This window comes from Ornithorhynchus anatinus, chromosome 6 (assembly GCF_004115215.2).
Source record: "Ornithorhynchus anatinus isolate Pmale09 chromosome 6, mOrnAna1.pri.v4, whole genome shotgun sequence".
In the NCBI taxonomy this organism is placed as follows: Eukaryota; Metazoa; Chordata; class Mammalia; order Monotremata; family Ornithorhynchidae; genus Ornithorhynchus; species Ornithorhynchus anatinus.
In genome coordinates this window covers 29,222,408-29,232,398 of record NC_041733.1, presented here as the reverse complement: position 1 = coordinate 29,232,398, position 9,991 = coordinate 29,222,408, and the positions used below count along the sequence as shown (strand labels likewise).

At 39.9% G+C, this 9,991-nt stretch overlaps 1 long non-coding RNA gene across 1 annotated transcript; it reads left to right on the top strand.

The window, feature by feature from the left end:
* The first annotated feature begins 217 nt into the window (after positions 1–217).
* LOC114812800 lies at positions 218–9,787 on the top strand. Its single transcript, XR_003760428.2, has 5 exons — positions 218–323; positions 2,437–2,634; positions 7,098–7,212; positions 7,893–7,925; positions 9,496–9,787. It is a non-coding gene; the product is annotated as an uncharacterized LOC114812800 (long non-coding RNA).
* Positions 9,788–9,991: the final 204 nt, after the last annotated feature.

The window sequence follows — 9,991 nt, the reverse complement described above, 5'->3', positions numbered from 1 at the left end:
ATGGATAACTAATTTTCTATATCCTAGGTTAACATACCTTAGACAAACGTATCTGTGACCTTGTAAAGTGAGAGTCTGTGGAGTGTGAATGTCTGTTTATTTCAGGTAATATGGCATCTGCCATTTCCTCCCACATCCATACCTAATTCATAGAGTTGTTTGGTACTATAATTCCATTCCTCCTTGGAAATGGGTGTTTCTTCTACCTAGGTTGGCCACTGGCAGCCCTTCACTTACCAGAAAAAGAGATGCAGGTGATATCACACGTGTTCTCCTGCACACACATTGTAACATGATGATATCACAGGCTCCATTTTCCAGAGGTAGGTGAGTTTTGTACCATCCAGGAGCATTTCTCCTGAGGGATCCTTAAGTCACCCCCTCTTGCACCAGAGACTTCAGTTCCACTCCCATGTGCGTATAAAATCTGACACAAATTTCTGAGCAGGACATAAAACCGTCCGGTCAGACGGTTGACAAGCAGTATCATCTAGTGGATAGACCATGCACCTGGGAGTCAGAAGGACCTGGTTTAATGCGGACTCCACCACATGTCTGCTGTGTGACCTTGGGCAAGTCATTTCACTTCTATGTGCCTCAGATATCTCATCTATCAAATGGCGATTAAGATTTAGCACCCTGTGTGGGACAAGGTCTGGGTCCAACCTGATTAACTTGTATCTACTCCAGTGCCTGGCACATAGTAAGTGCTTAACAAATATTAAAAAAACAAGCAAACAAACCAGCAAAAACTGGATATGGAGGAGGCCAACTACAAAGTGGATGACTGGTCACCCTACCTCTGCCCCCTCCAAAATCTTGGCTGCACATAAAATATTCCAGAGAGTTAATAATAATAATGTTGGTATTTGTTAAGCACTTACTATGTGCAGAGCACTGGTCTAAGTGCTGGGGTAGATACAGGGTAATCAAGTTGTCCCACGTGAAGCTCACAGTTAATCCCAATTGTACAGATGAGGTAAATGAGGCACAGAGAAGTTGTGACTTGCCCAGAGTCACACAGCTGACAAGTGGCAGAGCCCTGATTTGAACCCATGACCTCTGACTCCCAAGCTAGGGCTCTTTTCCAATGAGCCATGCTGCTTCCCCAAGATGGTACTCCTCACTGCTGTTCAGCTTGAGAATTAGTATGCAAACTCTCTATTGAAATGAAAAGGAATCCTGATGAATATGAAGCACACGTTAGGGCGCAGAGAAAATCCCACGGAAGTGTGAACATAAAATGGAGTTAGCACATTTCTGATTGCTCTGCCTCCCCCTCCATTGGCTATGTCCTCTCTGGGACAGTCGGACCCTTTCCCTCTTACACTGGCCAGGCCATGAAAACTGTAGGGAAAAGAATCTGGCTAATAGCATACTGTCTGATAAAAACTTGCCTGCCATAGAATCTGTGATAAGTATGGACATTATCATGAAATTAGGAAGATCATTATTCTGGGTCTGGGTAATGGGAGTAATGGGAGTAATGGGAGGTCTTGGAAGTGAGAGATTGTCGCATATCAAATTGTCCTGGAGACCGATCTCCTTCTGCTTAGGAATTTCATTCAAATTCAATATCATGAGTGTCCCCTGTTGAAGGTTTTCCAATTACATAAATATTTTTACTTTTTGGTGAAATTCTTAAATACTTTTTTTAACGGTATTTGTTAAGCCCTTACTATGTGTCATAAACTGTTTTAAGCCCTGGGGTAGGTACAAGTTAATTAGGTTGGACATACTCCCTGTTTCACATGGGATAAGTAGGAGGGAGAAAGGTATTCAATCCCCATTTTGCAGTTGAGGAAGTTGAGGCACAGAGAAATTAAGTGACTTGCCCAAGGTCACATAGCATTAAATTGGCAGAGTCAGAATTAGAACCCAGATCCTCTGACTCTCAGGGCCTTGTTCTGGTCACTAAGTCACACCTGCTTTTCAGAAGCAGCTTGGCTCAATGGAAAGAGCATGGGCTTGGGAGTCAGAGGTCATGGGTTCTAATCCCAGCTCCACCACTTGTCAGCTGTGTGACTTTGGGCAAGTCACTTAACTTCTCTGTGTTTCAGTTCCCTCATCTTTAAAATGGGGATTAAGACTGTGAGCCCCACGTGGGACAACCTGATTATCTTGTATCCCCCCAAGTGCTTAGAACAGTGCTTGGCACCTAGTAAGCGCTTAACAAATACCATTATTATTATTATTATTATTACTATTTCAATAGGTATCTGGGGTATTTGAAATACCCTTTTTAAATTTAGTAGTATGCTACCTTTCACACCAATTATTTCCATGGATTTTACATCCTTTAAGCAAGAAGAAAACAAATAAATGATACAGTTTGATTTCATGGATTTAGCAGTTCTAAGCTAAGTTTTGTCAACAATCTAGGAAATCAGCCCAGTAAAACCTGTCATTAAATATTTACTCTGGATTTATCTTTAGAGTGATTTAAAAATGGATCTATGGATAAGAAAGACCTGTCGACTTACTCCGTGCCATTTAAATAGACTTACAAACCCTGGAAATTTCATGCCCAGTCAGATTCCTGAATTCATCTCATAAGGGCAGGATTATGTAAAGAGCACAGTACTTAGTTCACAGACCTCTCCCTCAGATGGAATTCTGCAGTGACACCCTCAGGTAGGTATGAATTTCCAAATTTTTATTGGTCAGGGCCCTAATTTTGGAGATTGGTCTTTTCAACTTGATTTCCTGGCCACATATATTTTAGAAAATCAAAAGAACTATGAAGTTTTCAGATTTTCAGGAACAGGTGTTTGAGTTTGGAGAAGTCTTTTTGGTCTAATCAGAAAGCTGACAAAAGGTTATGTGCTTTGATAACTTCCCCCTTCTTAAGGATAGACTGCTGGGGAGAGAAAGGAAGGAAGGTGGACTAGTTGCCAGTGTTTTCTGGCTAGGAAAGGTAAAAAAGAAAAGAGCACTGGAAGGGAACAAGATGGCAGTCCTCAAGTGGTGCCCTCGCCCCAGGGTTGAGACAGTAAGAGTCATTCCTCCCTCTCCCCATCCACACTGTACAGAGGGAGGGTATATGGATATTTTCTGTGTTCTTTTAAGGGAATTCTAAATCTTGCCTTCGCTTTGGCAGACAGAGTGCTCGGGATAGCCTAGTTTTTTCCCCACAAATCTACCTAGAGTCCCTGAAGAACAAAGGCATCAGGGCATGCCATGAGAAAAGTGTGTACTCTATTCAATATGTTACATCAAAAGGCTTTTTGCCTTGTGGAGAAAAACTCTAGATGAAGTGAAAGTTATCGTGCCTCAACTGAAATGACTAGGTAAACAACCTAGCACTGTGAAAAGCTCGGTGAAGTTAGAAATTCCATTGAACAAGAGAGTACAAGGTGACTGGTGACTCGTAAAGTAAATTTCATTTGCCAGTTCACATACAACATCCTCCTTGACAGAAAGCCAGTGAAGTAATTGCAAGGTGGAAGAAAAAATATATTGTTTTTCATGGTATGGGGGACTATGGGAGCTTTTTGAATTAATTTTCTGGCTTTTCTGGACTCATGAGAAGATTCTCCTGTATAATTTCACCAATGAACTCATGGATTACCAAGCAGTCCTTTGCACTGTGTTGAATTCAGAAATTTTATAAATGAGTTGTAGGAGAATGTCCAAAAGTATATGTACAATTTATCAAGTGATCGTATTTTCCATAGGTCAAAGTGAGTCAGGGGGTGGAAATTATAATTATGGTATATGTTCAACACATTGTGTCCCCAACGTGTTTCAGACTGCTGGGGTAAATACATGATAATCAGGTTAGACCCAGTTTCTGTCCCATATTGGGCTCACCGTCTAAATAGGAGAAGGCCAAAAAAGGGAGGATAAACAAAGAAAAGAAAGAAAGAGGCAGAAAGGGAAGTAGATCCTAAGGAAAACAATGGGAAAGAAAGACACAGAGAGAGAAGGGGAGAGATGGATAGTCAATGCGAAAACATTGAAGAATGGGGAGCACAAACTCTCTAGCTCCCAACATCCCTGACAAGCACTCAACCTACTCCTTCCCACTGCCTTCACTGCACTTTTCGTACATTCCTCCACGGCTGCTATTGCTGCCAGTGCCTCGACCATGGCCCTAGCCACTATGAGCTTTTTCTTGTAGGGTTCCGGTACAACCGTCCTGTGTGCCTATTCCCCCACATCAGAAACCCCCGAAAGAACAATGCCACAGTGGACAGCTGTGTTGATATTGCCACTGTCATGCCCCTCTTCTGTCACCCTGGCCTATTGTGTGCTTACAAAGAGTTCCATTGACCATTTTTCAAATTAGTGGGACAGGAAATCAAAGTTCATGCCTATCCTGTTTAGTAGGGGGTGGATGGGGGCCTCTCCCTATATAGTAGTACTAGTAATGATATTTACTGAGCAACATGTCCTAGTGGAAAGAACCTGGGCCTGGGAGTCAGATCACCTGCATTCTAATCTTAGCTCTACCACTTGTCTGCTGTGTGACCTTGGACAAGTCACTTCACTTCTCTAGTCCTCAGTTCCTTCATCTGCAAAACGGGGAGTCAGTGCCTATTCTCCCGGCTACTTAGACTGTGAGCCCCATGAGAGACCTGATTATCTTGTGTCTACTCCAATGCTTAGTACAGTGCTGGGCATATAGTAATAATAATACTAAGTATGGTATTTGTTAAGCACTTACCATGTGCAGCATTGAGGTTGGACAGAAACAAATCGGGACGGACAAAGTCTCCTTCATTTTACAGATAAGATAACTGAGGCACAGAGAAGTGAAGTGACAGAGAAGTGAAGTGACTTGGCTAAAGTCACACAGCAAACAAGTGGAGGAGCCGGGATCAGAACCCATGACCTTCTGCCTCCCAGGCCTGTGCTCTTCCCACAAAGCCATGCTGCTTCTCTAGTAAGGGTTTAACAAATTATTATTATTATTATTATTGAGCACTTTCTGAGTTTCTTACACTCCTATGCAGTGTCAAACAGAAGCTTGTTCCCTACCCACAAGGATTGTACAATCTAATGGGGAGGCAACTATAAAATTATTTCCAAGCAATGGAATCAGAACATATAAATTGAATTTTCAGGTGAATCAACATATATCACAATCCCTAAAATACGTACGTTGCAGAGTGACTGATAGGTTTATATGACTTGGGGTGCTGATAGTTGAGGAAGGCTTGTTGGAGGGGAAAATGTAATTTCTGCTGGAGCCTCAAAATTTGAACAAGTAACACTTTTGTACCCCTGCCATATTTCAACACAGCAATTAATTTAGCAGGCAGAAGAGAACTTTAAGATGCAGAATATTTATAGCTTAAACTTAAGAAATAGAGGCCCTAAATTCCTACAACCGTATGGAGCTCAGAGAAGAAACAATTAAGCTGTTAGCATTATCTATGGTTTCATATGTTCAAATTTATTTCCCTGTGAGTCAGGTCAGAACAGGGGGAATAAAATGTCTGTTGCTTGGTTTTTGAGCATGTATCATTGGGCAGAGATTAATGGAATTACTATTTTTTTCTGATCTCTAAAGAACATTTCTTCATTTAGAAGACTATTTCAATGAATGAGAATTAAGGGATAAAGTTGAAAAGTTAGACCTAGAAATCAGCAGGCTATAATAGACCTGATGAGGACTTTTTTCCCTTGTTTTTCACTTTGTATAATAGGGTTCTCATCCTTTCAGTGTTGTGTGTGTATGTGGGTGTGTATGATGGCCCATCAAAATAAACTTTTTTCTTGTTAGTTTTCTTTTGGATATTTGATATGTGATTTTGGTCATATTAAAACAGGAGAAACCTCATAATGAAATACCCGTGTGTACTCCCAAATGAGCAAATTGTAAGTGTTCTACTTCCCTCTGTCAGTAGCTAAATAGATCCAGTTTTCCTGAGACTAATCAAATATTACAAAATGCCATTTAGCTAAGCTGTAGTAAGACTCTAGGTACTTACTATTGTGATCTTTCAGTGAACTTGCTTTAGGGATAGTTTAGTTTGTAATGTCAGGAAACAAGGTGGGCCACTTACTAAGCTGTTCAGTGTATATAAATTTACCCTGGGCCTGGTTGAAAATGGAGGGCAAGTCTTTAGCATAACTGAGTTGAGATGTCATCTTAGCTCTCCCTCCCTTACTTGTTCCTGGTTGGGTTTTTCTGATAAGGAGATGGGGCTCCTTTGCATGATTGCCCCCATTTGACAGTCCAAGAAATGCCTCTAGTATTTGTCTTTATAAAAAAAAAGGGGGAAAAAATCCCCAAAATATGCCATAAAAGAAATGTGTGTCCATGTTGCTCTTCACACTAGCACAGTGAATTCAAGTTTTCCAAGTCTATGTAGAAAGGACCAATTTGCTCTGGACACAGAGAGAAGAATCCTGCCATGTCCCTGACTATGCTTTCTTCACCAACCAAGTATATTAAATGGGTATTTCTATACCCAGAATTCTTCATCTTCACTGTCACCTACCTTGAGTTCCATTAAGCCTGACTCTCTTATGCCTTGTGGAAGGGGGAAAGGCTATCCAGTTGCCAGGAGAAAAATGTTCTTCTTTCTCAGTCAAAAGGTGTATCAGTGTACCTCCAAAGAAGTATAAAGCAGAGGGATACCCAGATGGGAAGAGTGCCATTCATATACAATCACCTTTGATCACACCCCTGAGGCAATGCTCAGGTGAAATATTGTTATCCAGGGTCATAAATGGAGGAAAGGGGTTCTCCTGTCCCTCCAATCTAGGGTCCTGAGGCAGTGCTCAGGTGAAATATTATCTGGGGTGATAAATGGAGGAAAGGGGTTCTCCTGTCCCTCTAATTTGGATCCGGCTGTAATGCTGGGGTAATAGTCTCTGTGGAGAGTGTGAATGTTGCTTTGGCCTTCCTCAGTATCTTCCTCTAGTAACATGGCTGGAAGGAGAATCCAAGGCAGAGGAGAGCACAGATTCATTATCTATCCATATGTTGAAAGGTCTTAGCTAACGTCCTGTGCATAAAGCCCAACAAGTATTTCTGTTAATTTAGAAAGATCATGAAAATAAATGAACTCAGCTGAGTATGGCAAGGAAAACCAACTCAAGGAATACATTTTCTGCTTTCCATTTTGTTCTTATTTTCTCAGGTGTTGAAAATCCTTTAGGGTCTTTCAGAGATCCCATATTCAAGACCAGTAGATGTATTTGTTAGGCTGAAGGCATTCTCTAGGGTGTTCTAGGATACTTGGGAGCTGCTAAATGGTATGTATCCCCCAATAATTTCATATTTTTTAGATAGGAGTTTTAGAGTTTTGTTTGTTTTAAGTCAAGATTATACTGATATGTTTTTATATTTTGACTTTAATGTCTCCTTTTCAGGTATACTTTTTATTCACTACCTACATGGTAGTGAAATATATTTAAAAAAATATATTTCTTGAGTTCTGCTGGGTGTTATGACTCTGAGAAATTATTAAAAAAGGAGGCATTTTGAGTAGCTACTCACGATGAATCATGATTTGCATGTCCTGGAATATTTGGGGCCCAGTCTAATAACAAACAGCTTTTATAGCAACAAATTCTGGTCTTCATCCTCACTGATCTTTTATATTGTTGAGTAAAGCAAATGTTATATAGCATTCCCCATAAACCCAAAGAACTAGTTTTCACAGTGAATGATCCTGGGCCAAGACAACCTTAAGTTATTGGAATGAAGTGGGACATTTTTCCTAAGTGGTTTGGACCAAAATATAAATAGTTTATCAGCCTATAACATAGATGGGTTGTACAGGCTCTTTCAATTTGCTGGGTATTGAATTCAAGCTTGTCAAACTAAATGAAGAAAATGGTTCAGAGAACTCTATATCATGCTGTGCAATTACATTTAATTTCAAATAATTTTGGCTCCCTAGTCTCAGGATGACAAGGTATTTTTTTCCTAGATGAAACTTCCATCACTGATCTTGTGGTAAAAGGTAAGGATCTAATTCATTCCCCAAAGAATCACAAGGACTCCAAGCTTGTTTTTGAGGCTCCTTTTTAATATGATGGCATTTTAAAATACAATTGAAATGGAATTTTTTATGGAATTTGTTACGTACTTACTCTTTGTCAGGCACTGTACTAAAGTAGATACAAGCTACTCAGATTGGACACAGTTTATGTCCCAAATGGGGCTCACAGTATTAATTCCTATTTTACCACTGGGGTAGCTGAGATACAGGAAAGTTAAGTGCCTTGCCCAGGGTCACACAGCAGATAAGTGATAGAGCTAAGATTAGAATACAAATCCTCTGATTCCCAAGCTTGTGCTCTTTCGATTAGGCGACACTACTTCTAAAGTTACTATCAGTCAATCAATCATTTATTTAGCACTTCCAGTGTTTAAAGCACTGTACTAAGTGCTTGGGAGAGTATAATACAACAGCATTGATAGACTTATTCCCTGCTCACAAGTGACAAGTACCAGAGCTGGGAATAGAACCCAGGTCCTCTGATTCCCAGGCCTGTGCTTTTTCCAGCTGGGCCACACTGTTTCTCATCTTTTGTGTTCTGATGTTCATCTGATGCTCCCTGCCGAATTTATTTATCCTAATCCTCCATTTAGAATACATTTTTCTACAGTAAGAATAATGTTCAAAAGTCAGTAGGAAATTGGAGCTATTAGTTTTTGGTTTTGGTTGTGAAAGTTGAAGTAATTCATCATCTATGTGCTGCTGTTAAATTCCAACTCTGAGAGAAAAATTACTTAACTTTTAATGCTAGTTATTGCATTTTGAAGCCTAAGGTACTATTTTTCAACTTTGTCATTACGGACACCATTGTGGTTAAGTCTAGTATGTCAAATAATGTGTGTAAGGTAACATTGTTTTTTCCTCTTGCAATTTCAAAGGCCAGGATTTTGAAATTTACAAATTCCAGCAAATTAATGAATTCCTAAGAAGAAGTAATACCTGTGCATTGCAGCAAATATGAATGCGCATGGAATAATTTTCTACATCTGTGCTTAATGTATGAGAGGAAATAGAAAGATACATTGATTTGATTTGATTATGGTATTTGTTAAACGCTTACTATGTGCCAGGCACTGCTAGACTGTTAGATTGCTGCCTTCCCAAATGTGTAAGATTGCTGATCCCCAAATGTCAAGAGTTAGGATTTGAGGTGTCCCTCATATTATAAATGTAACCCAGTTCACATTGCAAAATTTCCTTCCCCTCTTTAAGCTTGAAAAGACAATTCTCAGATTCACTTGAATTTAGGCAAAGCTCCCGGTTTTGATTTTTGCCTTCGATTCAAGTGTCAAGAGAATCATTGACAGATACCTATCACATGGGAAATGGCCATCCATCTCCTCACGCAGGGACATATCTCATGATCAACAGAGTTATCTTAAAATGTTTGCAGTCTCACCATCATCTTTGAGCCAAAGGATAGCTAACTCTACCACACTATTTTTAAATGAAAAGAGTAGTAAGTTCGCTCTTTTTCTCTTTCTCTCTCTCTCTTTCTCCCTTCTCACCATCTCTCACTTTTTCTTTGCAGAACCTAAATACACCATATCAGTTAGTGACTGAGGTAAATTTGTTTTCTGCTCTATATTTATACTTACCCAAATGAGGACTCTGTTGCAGTGTTTTATGGTCTACCCATGGACAGAGTGTTGAGGGATTCACAGCCATTGATCTACAATGTCCCTTCAGCAGCAGCATCATCTTTGAACCAAAGGATAACTCTACTTATGTAAATTAAGTTCCTAAGTAATGAGGACTTTTCAAAGTGATCTCAAATTGTGGGTTGTTAAGAAACGGGAGGTATTACTATGCCACCTACAGGAAAGAACACGAAGATGGCACTTGGTTGTTTAGCACATTTTTAATTCTGACCAACATATCTTTTTAAATAATCCAAACTGCTGCAGCCCCTCAGGTTTTATGGCTGCTTCAAAACACTGAGTGATCCTAGTGACAAACAGGCGTCGCCTATTCAGATTTATAGCATATAATTCAATCCACTAAAAAATGAGAAAATAATTTATTGG